The sequence below is a fragment of the Macaca nemestrina genome, chromosome 6 (genome assembly GCF_043159975.1).
Source record: "Macaca nemestrina isolate mMacNem1 chromosome 6, mMacNem.hap1, whole genome shotgun sequence".
Taxonomy (NCBI): Eukaryota; Metazoa; Chordata; class Mammalia; order Primates; family Cercopithecidae; genus Macaca; species Macaca nemestrina.
In genome coordinates this window covers 87,225,461-87,244,553 of record NC_092130.1, presented here as the reverse complement: position 1 = coordinate 87,244,553, position 19,093 = coordinate 87,225,461, and the positions used below count along the sequence as shown (strand labels likewise).

Here is a 19,093-nt window from a genome sequence, read left to right as displayed (position 1 = left end):
ACAGGTGCATGCCACCACACCCGGCTAATTTTTTTGTATTTTAGTAGAGACAGGGTTCACCATGTTGCCCAGGCTGGTCTCGACCTCCAGAGCTCAGGCAATCCGCCAGCCTCGGTCTCCCAAAATGCTAGGATTACAGACGTGAGCCACCGCACCCAGTCTTTATAGCTCTTAATCACTACTCGTTATGTATTTACTTGTTAATTATACTTCTCCATTCATTAGAATGTAAGTTCCAGGAGCAGAAGGACTTTCTATTTTGTTCACGACTGTCTTCTCAGCACCTGAACACTATCCCGCACACTGAAGGTTGCCAGTAAATATCTGCTAAATGAATAAATAGGTGGATGCTCATGGTTTCCCTCTTGGCCTTGGTACTATTTATTCTACCATATGGAGCAGCCATAGCTGGAAAGCATCCAGAGCTTTTCAGTGTAGGGTTCACTGGTTAAGGGGAAGTAAGGCCTAGTTGAAAATTCTGAAAGAAGTCTGGTACCAGCACTGTCACTGAGGCCTTAATGAAGCAGATCCAAAAATACTCTCTTACTCTGCACCCTAACTTTTCAGTGTAGGGTTCACTGGTTAAGTGGAAGTAAGGCCTAGTTGAAAATTCTGAAAGAAGCCTGGTACCAGCAGATCCCAAAATACTCTTACTCAGTTTCTACATTCGCTAAATGTATACAGTGTAACTGTCCCTCGCATTGTAGGATAAAGAATACACCTTATCATGTGATATTTGTTACGCAGTATACGGCATGCGTTAATACAAACGATGTCATGTACTGCATTAAAAAATCGCATTGATATTTTGATAAATATACAAGGCACTTGCAGACAAAAACCAGAGAATTTTTCCCTCTATTGCAGACAAAAACCAGAGAATTTTTCCCTCTACAGCTTTTTTGAGGATTTGGGAGAAACGGACAAATGCAACATTGCATGTCATTAAATACAGCATATCCAAAACACAAATAACGAGTTTCTTGGCCCAACAGATACAGACCCTGGAGCACGAAAAGAATATGTTAAACACCTGGATGAGGGAAAGAGAAGACTGCCTCCAAAACATACTTACTTTATTTCAAAGTCAAAAGTATTCAACACTTAATTCATACATTCATACTGCATCCCAGAGAAACGTCCCACCCGCGCCCATGCATGTTACAAGTTTTGAGAGCATTTTATAACTGCACTTTAATCCGTCTGCAGCGAATGACTTCTGGTAAAGCGCTAGCAGTTAATAACACTTTTTGTAGGAAAAAAAAAAAATTAATACAAGAACCACAATACCTCCACTCCCAAGAAAGCGGAGGAGGGCCCATTACTCTGTCTCCAGGGACTCCCAGAATCCCGTACGCCCCGATATAAGGAAAGTCATCCAGGCAACACACGTGTCGCTCCCGACTGGAGGTTGGAAATCGCACATGGGACCTGCCCATCAGCGGGGACCCAGACACAAGTCAGAGGTGTCCGCAGGGAATGCAGCGTGGTTCCTGACAGCTTTGGGCCCCAGGGCCAGCGACCCCCGCCTGAGCCCGACTCAGGCCAGCACCCTCCTCGGATTTCGACCCGGCCTGCCCCCGGAGCTCACATCCCCGCAAACGGCAGTCCTACCTGAGCTCTGCCCCCAGCTACAGGGCTGAGGGGGCAGGCGGGAGGAGGCGTGGCCTTCCAGTTCGCCAGTCGAACTCCCTCGTGCGGTTGTTATGACTTTCCCTCTCGGGATCCGCGCCCCGAACAAGTTCGAGTTGCACTTCCGGGGTCTGCAGGAGACTGACACGTCATTACGCACGCGACGGCAGCGGCGGCGACAACCCGGAAATAGGCGGGGCGCGGGACCCAGGTAGGTTCCTGTGGTACTAAGTGGCATGGAGAAAGAGGCCCACGTGAATTAAGTAGTCCTCTTACGCACTGGCGGACTCTGCTCGCCCTTCTTTATGAAGTCTGCCTGGGTAGCGGTAGAGGACGAGTCCACCTTAAAGCCTCATTCTCCCCGCGGAATTTTAACCATTCTGAGGATGTCCTCACAGCCAATTCCCCATTCCCCCACTCACAGTGTGTCAGACTTTACCATGTCCATTCAATTCCAGAAAAACCGGGAGGTCTAGATTTGAAAGATTAAATTTACTTTTGAATTATAACATGTAAAATAGGAAGTTAATACTAGCATCCTAATGACAAAAGTTTTCTCATCATGCTTAACGCAGATGGGACTCTTACGGATATTAATATTTTTTCCAGAAACAGGTTTGAAAGGTATTTCAAGGATAAATCTGGGGAGAGGGATGGTAGCAACTGATATTTAATTTTTAGATAGTACTCTCAGCGCATTTATTTAGTCCAAAACTGTTAATGAATTAGGCTAAACTAGACGCTGGGGAAACAAAGCTGAGTTAGACATTCTCTCCTCTGAGACAGCTAAAGAGAAGGAAAGTCTGGTGGCTGGCAAGTAAACCAACAGTTATGTTCTTCAAAGAGGAGATCCCAGACTCTCTAAAGTATACTTCACTCCCACACTGTTTGTACTTCTTAATCTCCACTCCTTTCTTGTTTCCTTCATAAAAGTAGAATGCTATTCATTTATTTATTTGCAAATGTACCCTGCCCCCCTAAAATGTAAAGTCATTGATGGTAGTGACCTTACCTTGTCTTTTTAATGAATCTCGGGCATTGCAAGACTGTTAGGGCTTCATTTCGGGAAAGAACTAGAATGGTTTGTAGAGTGACACTTTATACTGAAGAGGAAGGCAACAGCCAGATTCTGAAAAGCTTTATATGTCATCCTGAGTAATTTGAATTTCTGCTGCAGACAATTGGAGAAACTGAAGGACTGTTGAACAGAGGAGGGAAACATTTTTATTTTGGTAAACTTTTGCAACAGTGACAAATTATATTAAAAAGATAAGGCTGCCAAAAATGTATAATCCCAGTTTAACCATGAGAAAAACATCAGACAAAATACCTAACCAGTACTACTCCAAACAGTTAAAGTCATGAAAAACAAGGAAAGTCTGAGAAACTGTCTGAGCCAAGAGGAGCCTAAAGAGACCAACTTTAATGTGGGATCCTGAAACAGAAATAGAACATAAGTGGGAAAACTAATGAAAATTGAATAAAAAGAGAATATACCAATCTTTACATAAAACATGGAGATTGGTCAAGAGATGAGTAACAGGACCTTTCAATGTTTCCAGGATAGAGGCCCACTCAAGGGTTAGGGGAAGGTACCTTGTTCAATAGTAAACTATTGAACAAATATAAGGGTGCTTCAGCCTACAATTCCAGCTGTACTTACATGGGAATGAATGAGCCTTCAGATTGTTCCTATCATACAGTCTTTCAGCTGGGGTCCCAAATTTCGTAAAGCAAAGACAAACCATCCCCACTGTGCCCAGTTCTGAATTCCTGACCCACAGAAACAATTAGAGGGAACGAAAATGATTCTTGTTACTTTAAGCCAGTAAATTTTGGAGTTATTTTTCAGCAAAAGAAACTAATCCGCTGTATGACAACAGCCAGTGAGTAAATATCCTTTCAAGTCCAATCCTGCCTAAGATGTCAAAATCAAGAATGAGGAGGTTATGTGCTAAAACAGAGTGAGTCCTTTTCTCTCCTTACTCTACCCTAAGTGGTAAACTCCTGCCTCAGCTGACCACAAAAAATATCTTCTGGATATCTGTGAGGAGAAAGGAGGGAAAGCAACAAAAATTGCGTGTGGGCTTAGATGTTTTGTTAGAATTACAAGAGCCCATGTGTAGCGTAGCAGAAACCATTACAATGATGACTACACGGTATAAGTACAAAAATTTCCCCTCATTGTAACCATAGTCATCTAAACTGTACAAGTTAGTTTATTTATAGTTTTAATTTATACATCTCTAGGGAAGCCAGAAACTTCAGTTTCTCTCCCCACCTCTCTTCTCTTGCACTTTAAAATGCTACTAAGACAAGGAAAAAGGAAAGGAAATTTGTTCCCTCCTGGCTAACAGCTGGTCCATCTTTGATCACTAGGATGATCAAAGAAATGTTCCTATACCATATTTGGCATATCCTCCTCCTATTCCAGACCACTTCCTTCGGAATCTATCTTTTTATCAATCTACTCCGACCCTTCACATCAAATAATTTCAGTGACATACAGCAGACGGACACCTCCAAAAATACTATCAAGACTACATGTTGTTCATTTAAGTTAAAAATAAAATGTAAACCTACTTATCATGACTAGGGCTCAGTGCCAACATTTTGGCAGTTCAAGAATATCCATTAAGGAAAATATTCTTAATTAGATGCTAAGGGCAAAGCTGTGTCCAAATTAACCAACTCTATTAGAGCGAGGTCTGGATGCTGACTTAAATTTGGAGAATCAAGTAACATTCCTGCCCTTGCCCAAGCCCAAGCAGGTATGTGCTGTGGTTTGAATGTGTTCTCTAAAAATTCATGTGTTGGAAATGTAATTGCCATTGTAATAATATTAAGAGGTGAAGCCTTAAAGAGGTGATTTAGACCATAGGGGCTATGCCCTCATGAAGGGTTGAATGCCATTACTGTGGGAGTGGATTACTTATCATGGGAGTAGGATCCTGATAAAAGGATATATTTGGCCCCCATTTTCTCTCTGTCTTGTGCACTGTCACTACTTTGTCTCAGCCTCTCTCCTCATGTGATGCTTTCTGCCACAAAATGACCTTCACCAGATGCAGCCTCTGGATCTTGGACTTCCGCAGTCCCCAGAACTGTAAGTCAAATGAATTTCTTTTGTTTATAAATTACCCAGTCTGTGGTATTCTTACAGCAGCAGAAAATGGACTAAGACAGTATGTGTGAAGTGTGGCATAGTAATTACAACAAGTTCTGCCTTCTAGATTCAGTTTATATTCAAAGCCCAAAAAGTAGAATCATATAACCAACTAATTTCTAATGACCCTTCCAATAAAATGATTATTACTTGAAATCAACCCCCTATCACTTGTGTTTTCCATCTAGAAGCTAGGAAAAAAAAGCTGAGTTAGACTCAAGAACACACTTTTCATTATGCCTGGAATTTTTTTTTTAATGAGAAAAGATAACATATCAATGTTCAAAACATACTTTAAGAGAATTTCAAACAAAAAACATAAAGCAGCCTCTAGTTTGTGATGGAGACAATTTGTAGGTTGATATATTTACCTAGAGTTAGACAACCTGTGAGGTTTGAGGGCACAGTCTCCAAGGCGTCCCTCATTTCTGACACCAACTGCAAGTTTGGAGGGTTCCCAGAAACACCCTCAAGTTTGAAATTTTGCTAGAAGGTCTCACAGAACTCACTGAAAGTTGTTATCTTTACAGTTACCATTTATCACAAGGAAAGAATACAGACTGATATCAGCCAAGGGAAGAAGCACGTAAGGCGGTGTCCAGGAGGGTACCAAACACATCACTTTTGCTGTACTCTCCCATTATTTGCTGTACTCTCCCAGTGGAGTCAAGACATGTTACTCTCCCAAAATCCACGCTTGACAATATGCAATGTAGAATTCCAGTAACCCTTTTCCTGTTTGCCCCAAGAATATTTGCGAGTGGCACTTGCAGCTGCAGCATTTACCTTGAGATTGCTTTGCTGATATGGTTTGGTGTGTCCCCACCCAAATCTCATGTTGAATTCCCATGTGTTGTGGGAAGGACCCAGTGGGAGTTAATTGAATCATGGGGGCAGGTCTTTCCCTGCTGTTCTTGTAATAGTGAATACATCTCACGAGATCAGATAGTTTTAAAAAGGGAAGTTTCCCTGCAGAAGTTCTCTCCTCTTGTCTGCTGCCATGTGAGATGTACCTTTCAACTTCCACCATGATTGTGAGGCCTCCCCAGCCATGTGGAACTGTAAGTCCATTAAACCTCTTTCTTTTGTAAATTGCCCAGTCTTGAGTATGTTGGATCTGTTTGGGTCTGAAGAAGACAGGAAAATGTGGGAAACTTTGGAACTCCCTAGAGACTTATTGAATAGCTTTGACCAAAATACTGATAATGATATAAACAATGAAATCCAGGCTGAGGTGGTCTCAGATGGAGATGAGGAACTTGTTGGGAACTGGAGCAAAGGTGACTCTTGTTATGTTTTAGCAAAGAGAATGGTAGCATTTTGCCCCTGCCCTAGAGAATTGTGGAACTTTGAACTTGAGAGACATGATTTAGTGTAGCTGGCAGAAGAAATTTCTAAGCAGCAAAGCATTCAAGAGGTGACTTGGATGCTGTTAAAAGCATTCAGTTTAAAAGGGAAACAGAGTATAAAAGTTTGGAAAACTGCAGCCTGACAATGTAGAAAAGAAAATCCCATTTTTTGAGGAGAAATTCAAACTGGCTGCAGAAATTTGCATAAGTAATGAGAAGCCGAATGTTAATCACCAAGACAGTGGGGAAAATGTCTCCAGGCCATGTCACAGACCTCTGTGGCAGCCTCTCCCACTACAGACCCAGAGGTTTAGGAGGAAAAAATGATTTCATGGGTGGGGCCCAGGGTCCCTCTGCTGTGTGCAGTCTAGGGACTTGGTGCCCTGCATCCCAGCCACTCCAGCCATAGCTAAAAAGGGTCAAGCTAAAAAGCATGGGCTTTTGCTTCAGAGGGTAGAAGCCCCAGGCCTTGGAAGCTTCCACAGGATTTTGAGCCTATGGGTGCACAGATATCAAGAATTGAGGTTTGGGAACCTCCACCTGGATTTCAGAGGATGTATGGAAACACCTGGATGCCCAGGCAAAAGTTTGCTACAGGGGTGGGGCCCTCTGGGAGAACCTCTGCTAGGGCAGTGTCAAAGGGAAGTGTGGGGTCAGAGCCCCCACACAGAGTCACTACTGGAGCACTGCCGAGTGGAGCTTTGAGAAGAGGGCCACTGTCTTCCAGACTCCAGAATGGTAGATCCACCAACAGCTTGTACCATGTGCCTGGAAAAACTGCAAACACTCAATGCCAGTACATGAAAGCAGCCAGGAGGGAGACTGTACCCTCCAGAGCCACAGGGACAGAACTGCCCAAGACCATGGGAACCCACCTCTTGCATCATTGTAATCTGAATGTGAGATATGGAGTCAAAGGAGATAATTTTGGAGCTTTTAAGGTTTGACTAACTGCTAGATTTTGGACTTGCATGGGCCTTGTAACCCCTTGGTTTTGGCCAATTTCTCCCATTTGGAATGGCTGTATTTACGCAATGGCTGTACCCCAGTTGTATGTAGGAAAAACTAACTTGCTTTTAAGTTTACAGGCTCATAAACTGAAGGCACTTGCCTTGTCTTGGATGAGACTTTGGACTGTGGACTTTTGAGTTAATGCTAAACTTAGTTAAAACTTTGGGGGACTGTTGGCTTGGTTTTGAAATAGGAGGACATGAGATTTGGGAGGGGGCCAGGGGCAGAATGATATGGTTTGGCTGTGCCCACACCCACATCTCATCTTGAATTCCCATGTGTTATGGGAGGGACCCAGTGGGAGGTAATAGAATCATGAGGGCAGGTCTTTCCCTGCTGTTAGTTACTGCGATAGTGAATAGGTCTCATGAGATCTGATGGTTTTAAAAAGAAGAGTTTCCCTGCACAAGTTCTCTTCTTTTGTCTGCTGCCATGTGAGATGTGCCTTTCACCTTCCACTATGATTGTGAGGCCTCCCCAACCATGTGGAACTGTAAGTCCATTAAACCTCTTTCTTTTGTAAATCGCCCAGTCTTTGGTATGTCTTTATCAGCAGCATGAAAATGGACTAATGCATTTGCCATGAAATATCTTGCTTTTATTATTATTTTCATGTCACTCTAGTATATCAACTTTTGAAACAAAAGACATTCTATTTATAGTATTCGGATTTTAGTAGTGGCATTTCCATTTGCAAATATAGTAATTCTCTATTGCTGAAAATGTCAAATCCTAGAAAACGTAGCATTTCTACACATGATGTTAACATCATTCTCAAACAGTTGTTGGCTGAAGATTCAATTGATGAATCCGATTTTTCTGAAAGAGACGATTCTGATGATTCAGACTATTCTGATGTTAGTTCCATTTAGAAATAACTCCAAGAACAGTTTTCATATTTAATTTTTCACATAGAAAATCAGTCAGATTTGCTTCAGCCTCAAAGAGCATGTTTATGTAAAATTAAATGAGCACTGGCAGTGAGCTGCACTTATTTTTCTAAATGGGAATAGTCAGGGAAGCTCACCAGAGCTTCAACATTCAGAATTTTTGAGGGGCTCCATTATGGAGGCATCACTGATCCATTGCCCATATGGAACCCAGTCTCCAGGTCAGATGATACATGACCCAAAGCCTCTAAGTCATGTGGTTGGTCTTTCTAGCATGGGTAGCCTCTACAGTAAAACTGTTGGACATAGGCAGTTTTCCTAAACAAAGACACTTTTATCAGATGTGATAGGTTATTTCCCAGAATCTGAGGCCACAGGCCAGAACTCTCTTTAGGAAAGGCCAAATTCTTTACTATACAATATTTCACATTTCACATTATATTTTCTATATAAGTTTTATTTGGATGAGAGATGGTAGGCAAAGGAAAAGACAAATGATAATTAAGTCTCTGTCATACTACTCAAATCATCAGGAATAGGTGATGAGTTTTAAGTAGTACAGATACCAGTTTTCTTCAGTTTAGCCCTATAGAACCTTTCCATTTTCTACTTAGTGTCTTTCCTTTAAATTTCTTCTCACCATTCCTTTATGGAAAGAGAGAATAAAAATAGTGTGAGCTTTCTTGTGAGCTCTGTAAAGATAAAACAACAAAGAGGAAATATGTAAAGGATAGGCTCTGTGACCGTGATCTTTTTCTAATCTCTTGAATAGTAATTGGATAGGCTGGAAACAGCTGTAGAAAGCTGTAGCTGCATCCCTAACAGAGATTTGTTTCTAAACTGAGCCTTTATGATAAAAATCCCTAATGATAAAAAATAACTATGAAAATCCCCTAAATGGCTCACAAAGTCAGAATACATAAAGTTACGCTTATACTCTAGATCTTTAGTTCTTATGCACACTTGAATGTGAGACTTCTGAACTAATTTAAATGTTAGAGCTAAAGAAGAGTTTGTGTGCAGATATCTGAGAATTTAAACAATTCTGATAAATCCAGTGGGCAACTCAGTCTTTATTGTAACCATTCAGCAGCATTTAACACAATTTAACATCCTCCTTCTTAAAACTTGAAACACTTTCTTCATTTGATATTTGTGAAATTACAGAGTTCTTTGATTTTCCTTTGCTGGATTCTTCCTGATGTCTAGATGTTAATGTGCCTGAGATGTGTTCCCTTCTTTATCTGCCTTTATTCCTGAGGTTATCCAGTCCACTCCCTTCACTGTTATATGGCATCACAACGCTGATGGCTTCCAAATATCCATATCCAGCCCTGATTTCTTTGATTTTCATATTCATATATCTGACTTCTTATTCAACATATCTATTAAAATATTCAACATGCATTTCAGACTTATTTTCTACCTCCAAAAGCTACTCCTATTGCATACCTCTTCATCTCACTAAATGGCACATGGATTCTTACAGTTGTTCAGGTTGTCCTTTGATTCTTTATCTCTCACATTTTACACACAATTCCTCAGGAAACTCTGTTGCCTCTCTCTTCAAAAGGTAACCTAAATCTATCCAATTCTCAGCATCTCTACTACAACCATTCTAGTCCACAATAGATGCTGTAATTGGTTGTTCTACATGCTTCTGTTTTTGCCTTCCTACAATCTAGTCTCCAGTTGGCAGCTGTAGAAATCTTCTAAAAATTTGTGCCAGAACTTGTTGCTTCCCTGAACAAAATCTTTAATAAGTTTCCTTACTCAAATAGAATAAAATCCAAAACCATTTCTATAAGTCTATAAAGTCCTGCATGATCTGGCCCTTTGCTACCTCATGCCTCCACTGAGTCAGCAGATGGTAAAAGACTGTTTTGAAAGAATGGAGAAAGCACTTGGCCAATAACCTTGGAGTTTGGTAAATGGCAGTCTCAAAGTCAAGTACCTGGCTCTTTCCTAAAAGTATTTAAAGACAAGAGACTGACTGAGGATACCTTTGATGACAGAGTAAGGAGATAAGAACTGTCATGTTTTCCCAACAGCTAGTGGACATGATCATACATGGATGGGTATATTCATTTTCTAGGCCTGCCATAACAAAGTATTAAAAACTGAGTGACTTACACAACAGAAATTCATTTTTTCATAGTTCTGAAGACCAGAAATCCAAGATCAAGGTCATGGCAGGGCTGGTTCCTTCTGAGGACTGTGAGAGAGAATCTGTTCCATGCCTTTCTCCTACCGTCTGGTAGTTTGCTGGCCATCTTTGCTGTTCTTTGGATTGTAGATTCATCACCCAGATTTCTGCCTTTATCTTCACTTGGCACTTTCCCTGTGTGCTTGTCTCTACATCAAAAGTTTTCCCTTTTATAGGAACACAAGTCATATTGGATTCAGTCTCACCTTAATGACGTTATTTTAACTTGATTACCTCTGTAATGACATTAGTTCCAAATAAGGTCACATTCGGAGGTAGTGGGGATTAGGAAAGACTTCACTGTATCTTTTGTGGAAGATAAAATTAAACCCACAACACTGAAGTACAATTATTTTTGAAAAAGAAGAGAATCAAATCTAATAGAAAGAAAGGAGAAGCAAACCAGCCAGCAGAATGAGGTTGTGTGAAGTACGCCACCAGAAGAGGAGATCCATGGGAATTGTGAGATGCTGACTGGGACATTCATCCCACGTACCAGGGAATATCAGTGTTTGAGTTCCTGCATTTTGGATGAATCTCCAAAATTATACTAAAGTGCCTAATGGCAGCACCAGTATTTGGGCATTTGCTACAGAGAGGACAACAATTCCAATTTATAATAGCCTTTTTCTCCCATCTCTGAGCCGACCCCGAAGGACCACACAGTAATAGGATGAGTGTAGGACCAGGGGAAGTAAAAGGTAGAGGAACTGAGACAAAACAGATCATGGGCCAGGCCCAGTGGCTTACACCTGTTATCCCAGCACTTTGGGAGGCCAAGGTAGAAGCATCGCTTGAGCCCAGGAGTTCAAGATCAGCCTGGGCAACATAGGGAGATACAGTGTCTACAAAAATAAAAAGAATAATTAGCTGGATATGGTGGCACATGCCTGTATATGGTGGCACAGGCCTGTGGTCCCAGCTACTTCAGAGGCTGAGGTGGGAGGATCGTTTGGACCCTGGAAGACAAGGCTGCAGTGAGCCCTGATTGTGCCACTGCACCCCAGCCTGGGCAACAGAGGGAAACCCTATCTCAATAAAAGAAAAGACAAGAGAGATGATGTCCCCTTCTTTCCAGCATACTTGTGGGTCAGACCTATGCTGGAAAAGGGACACTTCAAAGTAATGGAAAGTTTCCAATCCAGCTCATGTAAAGAGCCTGGAGCTTGGATGTGTGTCATGCTCATCTTCACAAGAAAAAGCTGAGCAAACTGAAAATCAACAAGTATTCTTAGATCTGTAAGAGAATTAATGTCACAAGGCAAACTACTGCCCTCTAAACTAGACAGACCAGTAGTGTATTAGACCATTCTTGCATTGCTATAAAGAAATACTTGAGACTGGGTAATTTATAAAGAAAAGAGGGTTAATCAGCTCACGGTTATGCAGGCTTTACAGGAAGCATAGTGCTAGCATCTGGTTGACTTCTAGAGAGGTTTCAGGAAGCTTACAATCATGGCAGATGGTGAAATGGGGAGCAGGCACATCACATGGCAAAAGCAGGAGCAATAGAGAGAGGTGATGGAAGGTGATACACACTGTTAAATGACCAGATGTCATGAGAACTCACTATCACAAGGACAGCACCAAGCCATGAAGGACCTGCCCCCATGATCCAAACATACCCCACGAAGTCCTACCCCCAGGATTGCAGATTATAATTCAACATGAGATAAGGGCAGGGGCAAATATCCAAACTATGTCATTCTGCCCCTGGTCCCTCCCAGATCTCATGTGCTTCTTACTTAGCAGAATACAATCATGCCTTCCCAACAGTGCCCCCAAAATCTTATTTAAACATTAACTCAAAAGTCTCAAGTCTTAGCGGGCACGGTGGCTTATGCCTATAATCCCAGTATTTTGAGAGGCCAAGGCAGGTGTATCACTTAAGGTCAGGAGTTCAAGACAAGCCTGGCCAACATGGTGAAAACCCATCTCTACTAAAAATACAAAAATTAGCTGAGTATGGTGGTGTATGCCGTGATCCCAGGTACTTGGAAGGCTAAGGCAGGAGAATCACTTGAAGCCTAGAAACAGGTTACAGTGAGCCGAGATCATGCCACTGAACTCCAGCTACCCCACGCCCCCACAAAAAAGTCTCCAGTCTCATCTGAGACAATTCCCTCCCACCTATGAGCCTGTTAAATAAAAAGCAAGTGAGTTACTTCCAAGATATAATCGAGGTATTGGGTAATATTCCTACTCCAAAAGGGAGAAATCAGCCCAAAGAAAGGGGCTATAGGCCACATGCAAGTTCAAACCCAGCAGGCAGTCATTAAATCTTAAAGTTCCAAAATAGTCTTCTTTAACTCCATGTCCTGCATCTTGGGCAGCTCCTCTCCTGTGGCTTTGCAGGGTTCAGTCCCCAGGGCTGCTCTTATGGTTTGGAGTTGAATGCCTGCAGCTTATCCAAGTGCAAGGTGCAAGCTAACAGTGGATCTACCATTCTGGGGTCTGGAAGAGGGTGACCCCCTTTCTCATGGCTTTATTAGTCAGTCTCTGCTTAGGAACTCTGTGTGGAAGCTCCAACCCCACATTACTCGTTGGCACTGCCCTAGTAGAGGTTCCCTGTGAGGGCTCTGCTCCTGAAGTAGGCTTCTGCCTGGGCACCCAGGCTTTCTCTTACATCTGAAATGTAGGTGGAAGCTGCCAAGTGTTCTTCACTGTTGCATTCTGTGCACCTATAAGCTTAACATCACATGGAAGACAGCAAGGATTATGGCTTGCATTCTCCAAAGTGGCAGCCAGAGCTGTACCTAGGCCCTTTTGAGCTGAGACTGGAGCAGGCGTGGCTGGGATGCAGGGAATGGTGTCCCAAGGCTGTGCAGGGCAGCAGGGTCCTGGCCCTGGCCCATGAAACCATTAGGTTCTCATAGGCCTCAGGGCCTGTGATAAATGGGGCTGCCAGGAAGGTCTCTGAAATGCCTTCAAGGCCTTTTCTCCATTGTCTTTGATATTAGCACTTGGCTTCCTTTTAATAATACAAATATATATCTAGCAAATTGTTGCTCAACAGCCTGCTTGAATTCCTCTCCTAAGAAAGCTTTTTCTTTCTCTGCCACATGGCGAGCCTGCAAATTTTTCAAAATCTTATGCTCTGCTTTTCTTTTAAAATATAAGTTCCAACTTATTTCTTTGCTTTCACATCTGAGCTAGACTATTAAAAGCAGCCACACCACTTCTTGAACACTTTGCTACTTAGAAATTTCTTCTGCCAGATACCTTAAATTATCACTCTTTAGTTCAAACCTCCACTGATCCTTAGGGTGTGAACACAACGCATCCAAGCTCTTTGCTAAGTTATAACACATGTGACCTTTGCTGCAGTTCCTGATAAGTTCCTCATTTCCATCTGAGACCTCGCTAGCCTGGACTTCACTGTCCATATCACTGTCAGCATTTTGGTCACAACCATTTAACTGGTCTCTAAAAAGTGTTAAACTTTCTATCTTTCTGTCTTCTTTGAGCCTTCCAAATTCTTCCAACCTCTGCTTATTACCCAGTTCCAAAGTTGCTACCACATTTCAGGTATCTTTATGACAATTCCCTGGACTCCTCAGTACCCATTTTCTGTATTAGAGCATTCTTGCATTGCTATAAAGAAATAACTGAGACTGGGTAATTTATTTTTTTAAAAAAAAGAGAGGTTTAATTGGTTCATGGTTCTGCAGGCTTTATAGGAAGCATGGTGCCAGCATCTGCTCAGCTTTGAGGGAGGCTTCAGGAAGCTTACAATCATGGTAGAAGGCAAAGAGGGAGCAGGCATATCACTTGGCAAAAGCAGCAGCAAGCAAGGGGTGGGGGAGAGGCCACATAGTTTTAAATGACCAGATCTCACAAGAACTTACATCACAAAGACAGCACTAAGCCATGAGGGATCCACCCCCATGATCCAAACTGGTTCCAACAGGACCCACCTCCAGCATTGGGAATTACAACTCAACATGAAACTTGGGTGGGGACAAATATTCAAACTACATCAGGTAGATACAGAGAACTACAACTTACTAGAAGCAAAAGCCAGGATATTGAGCGAATATCTGTAGGGACACTTTAAAATGTAATTGACAAATTACTGGAGGCTCACAGTGGACTAGGTTCAGAGTTAAAAACTCTAAGCCATCTAGTATTTGTGAGTTTTCTCTCTAAGCACCCTACTAGATTCTCACTATAAGGATCAGAGAATAGTCTCTGATGGTGGGAAGGAAAAATAACTATTTAAAAATATACCCAGAGCTCTCTGTTTTTCTTGACAAGGTATGCTTTTAAGGGAAATTATTTTATCAGAGCCTGATTGGGGGCTTATCAGAGGCTTCCCAACATAGAAGAACGGAAATACTCAATTCCAGCTCTTTCTAACCTTCAAAGTAGGATGGGTGGCGGGGGTGGCATGGACAACATGCAAGGACAGAAGGCAATTGTCTGCCCTTGAAGAAGCAGAGGGATGGAAACTAAGAAATCATAAAAAAGACGTTCTAGAGATTAAAAAAAAAAAAACTAACAGAAATGAAGAATGTTTTTGATAGGCTCATAAGTAGACTGGACACTACCAAGAGAATAATCTCTGAGTTTGAAGTTATGTCAATAGAAACTTCTGAAACTCAAATGCAAAGAGAAAAAATAAGTAAAAAGATGGAACAGAATATTGAAGAATTGTGGGACAATTATTAATACATCAAGTGTGGCTGGGCACTGTAGCTCACACCTATAATCACAGCACTTTGGGAGACCAAGGCAGGCACTTGAACCCCGGAGATGGAAGTTGCAGTGAGCTGAGATCGCACCATTGCACTCTAGTCCAGGCAATAGTGCAAGACTCCGACTCAAAAAAATACGAAAAAAGTGTAATCTATGCATAATAGGAATACCAAAAGGAGAAGAAACTGAAACAGTAACAGAGAAACTATTTGAAGTAATAATGGCTGAGAATTTTCCAAAATTAATGACAGATACAAACCTACAAATTCAGGAATCGCAGAGCACATCAAACAGGATAAATACCAAAAAATGTAGACATGGGCATATCATATTCAAAGTTCAGGAAATCAAAGACAAAAATATTTTTGAAAGAAGCCAGAGGAAGGAAACTCACCTTACTTATAGAGGAAAAAGCATAAGAATTACATTGAATTTATCTTCAGAAACCATGCAAGAAGATGGCACAGTGAAATATTTAAAGTTTTAAAAGAAAAATCTACGAACCTAGAGTTCCGTATCCAGTGAAGTTATCCTTTAAAAGTGGAGAAATAAAGACATTCTCAGACAAAAATTAATTGAGGAAATTTGTCACCAAAAGACCTACCTTGCAAGAAATGTTAAAAGAAGTTTTTCAGAGAAATGGAAAGACACAAGTCAGAAATTCAGATCTACGTGGAAAAAGGAAGGGAGTTAGAGAAGAACAAATCAAGAAAAAGTAAAATCTTTTATTTTTCTTTTCTTAATCTAACAGATAACAGTCTATTCAAAATAATAATACTGGCAACAATGTATTTAGATTATAGCTTATTGTTAAGTAAAGTGAATCACAGCAATGTTATAAGTTATGGGAGGGGGGAATTTGAAATACTGTTATAAGGTATTTACACTACCTATGAAACAATATGGTTTTATTTAAAAGTGGACTTGGATTAATTGTGAATGTATATTGCAAATTTTAGGGCCACCACTATAAAAAGTTAAAAAAAAAGAAGCCTAATTTTCATGCTAAGAGAGAGTTGAAACTGGAATGATATAAAATTCTCATTTAAATTATAGAAGGCATAAAAGAGTAGAAGACAAAGAAAGAGACATAGGGAAGGAGAGGGAAGGAAAAAGCAGAGAGGGAGGATGGAAGGGAGAGAGAAAAGAAAAGAAAGAAAGGAAAGAAGAAAGGAATGGACCAACGTAGGTAATGACTAGAAAACAGTTAACACGATTTAGATCATTTTAAACTTTTAAATAACTGAAAATGAAACATTCTAAGACAGCCTAACGTGACCACGAAAGCATTAATGCATACCTAGGGTTTAATTCTGGGATAGGGAATAAGATCTGACAAAGCAAGTTTGGAGTGTCCTTGTAGCAAATTAGGCTTTCTATATAGCTAGTCCCCCATTCAAGTGCTGCATATTCAATATATGAGTTACATCCAAATATATATATTAGAGAAACTAAAATTCAAAACATTACATGAAATAATTATGTAAACATCATGTTTTCAAGATTGGAATGGTATTTTTATACGATTGGATAATTGGAATATCAAGACAGTAGTTTTTCAGTTCCTTCTGGGTACCTCTTTTCTTCCGATATTATTCATGTGTCCCTTCATTGTGTGTCGCAAGTCTGAGCTTACCTATTCCTAGGTCTCTACAAATTTCCATAATTACAAAATTACCCTTACTCTTATTAATTCTAATCCCCTTGTAAACTTTAATATCTGTATTTTTGACGAACTAATTATTCCAAAATATCCTCAGAAACTTATTCCACCTCCCAGTATTTATTGCAATAATATATTAGATGTTGAATATGGTCAAATAGCTTTTAAGATACCATGTTCTTATAATGAGCCTTCTTCTTAAACACACACACCCCACACTACATTGCTGTAATAAATCAGCAGTAAATAGAACTACTTGATGGGTCCTAAGAGTCCTTCTATCTAATCCCTGAATGTCAGGGTAGTCTTGGAGACCCTCTACACCGTTACTCATTCTCAAGAGAAAAGACAAAGAGTGAAGACTGACCACAAGGTAATCCAAAGTTCGTATCATCAGACAGGACTTTAAAGAGTTATTACAACTATGCTCAGTGACTTAAAGAAAAGTATGTTCATACTGGATAAAAATAGAGTAAATCTCAGCAGAGACATAAAAACTATAATTAAAAAAACAAATGGAAATTCTGTTAAAATATCTGAAATTGAAAAAAATCCACTGGATGGGATTAACAGCAGAGTGGAGATTGCAGAGGAAAGAATAAGTGAGCTTAGGGATAAATCAAAAAATATTATACCTATGCACATCATAGTCAAACTTCCCAGAAGCAACAATAAAGAGAAAATCTTGAAAGCAGCCAGAATAAAATGACACATTCACATAGAGGAACAGTGACACAAATGATCACTATCTTTCCAGAATCGGTGAAGGCCAGAAGAGAGTGGACCATCTTTAAAGTGCTGAAAAAAAGGCAGTCTATCCAGACTTCTGTGTCTGATAAAATATCCTTCAAGAATAAGGAAATAAACATTTCCAGGTAAGAGAATAATTACAGAATTCATCATGAGCATATCTGTACTACAAGAAATTTTAATGAAAAAGCAAATAATATCTCATGGAAATTCAGAACTTTAGGAAGTAGGGGCATACAAAATTAAAAATATCTCAGTACATATTAAAGATTATTTTTCCTCTTAATTCTTTTAAAATACATACAACAGTTTAAAACAAAACATTGTCTGTTGAAGTTTATTATGTCTCTTGATAGAATGCATATGAAAGCTATATCATAAAATGCAGGGTAGGATGAGTAATAAATGGACCTATACAACCTATAAAATTTTTAGTATGTATGTTTTAATACCTAGAGCAAGCACTAAAAAAATGCAAAGACATATAGCTAAAAAGCCGATAGATAAACCAAATTCTATAAGAATGTTCTTAGCGGCCTTATTCATAATAACACCAAACTCTAAATAGCCCAGGTGTCCAACAAATAGGGCATAGATAAACAAATTTTGGTACCTTCCTGCAATAGAATACCACTTAGCAATAGAAAAAACAAATCAACAGAATGGGTGAATTTCAAAACATTATGCTGAATGAAGACTTACACAAAAAAGTACACATTGTATCATTTCATTTATATGAAGTTCTAGAACAGCCAAAACTAATTGATGGTGGAAAAGTAGAGCAAAAACACCAAGATTAGAGTGTGCCTAACATATTCAAGGAGCTTTGAGGAGGCCGGTGGAGCTGGAGCATAGAAAGCAGAAAAGAGTAGTGGAAAAGCTCATCATAGAGGAAAGAGGGATTGGTCAAAGAGAAGGACCAGATCTTGTGGGTCATTGTTAAGACTTTTTACTCTGAATGAAATGGGATCTTTTGTGGGGCTTTGAATAGAGGAGAGACATGATCTGATTACATTTTTCAGGGATCGTATAGCTGCTCCAAGAATGGACTGTAAGGGGTCAGTATAGGAAAAGGGAGACAATTAGGAGACTATTACATTTATCTGCATGAATGATGAAGATGGCTTGAATATATATAGAGCTCAGAATGGTGCCTTGTACTCAGTAAATTTTATCTGCTAATGTTATTTAAATTCCAAATAATCAGGTTAGTTTTTAGTCACTGAATGTTTAAAACAATTCAGATATTACATTTTTAATTTTCAAGAAATATTTATTTTATGATTCCTTATTTTCCATGCTGGAATGCTACTTTGTGTTTGCAATATTTTCACAAATTTATCTTTTCTTTTGTTTCCTGAATTATCTCTTTCTTCCAAAGTTGGTTATTCTCTTTAATGTTAAACTTTTCTTTCATTTTCTTAGTTTTCTGCAAGTGTCTGGTAATCCTAGGTTTTCTGCTCACATTTTTATAAAATGGGTATGTTGATTAGTTTATTCATACTTAGAATGCTTTTGCTTCTGATACTTTATTATAAAAATTTACAAGCTTACAGAAAGTTAAAAGAATAGTGCAGTGAACACATGTATCTCTATCACCTAGATGCTACTGCCAACATTTCGCGATATACTTGCTTTATCACTTACCCATCTATCTATTCATCCCTCTTTCTAGCCATTAATTTGTCTTTTTAAAAATACATTTCAAAGTAAGTCATGACTGGCTTT

General features: G+C 40.0%; 1 protein-coding gene and 1 long non-coding RNA gene across 26 annotated transcripts in view; one reads left to right on the top strand and one right to left on the bottom strand.

Moving 5' to 3' along the window:
* The window catches only part of ARB2A (ARB2 cotranscriptional regulator A), a 481,957-nt gene extending 480,175 nt beyond the window's left edge, over positions 1–1,782 (bottom strand). For 15 of the 21 annotated variants that reach the window (XM_071097857.1, XM_011758778.2, XM_011758790.3 and 12 more), the window contains exon 1: positions 1,615–1,753. The gene's annotated coding sequence lies outside the window, so the exon portion shown is untranslated. Of the gene's footprint in view, positions 1–1,290; positions 1,580–1,614 lie in introns of those variants that run through there. The other 6 variants (XM_071097850.1, XM_071097860.1, XM_071097851.1 and 3 more) reach the window with 4 other exon arrangements.
* Positions 1,743–19,093, top strand: part of LOC105491966 (uncharacterized) — a 110,312-nt gene continuing 92,961 nt past the window's right edge. For 2 of the 5 annotated variants that reach the window (XR_011624184.1, XR_011624180.1), the window contains exons 1-2: positions 1,859–4,738; positions 5,329–17,490. This is a non-coding gene — a long non-coding RNA (uncharacterized lncRNA). The other 3 variants (XR_011624182.1, XR_011624183.1, XR_011624181.1) reach the window with 3 other exon arrangements.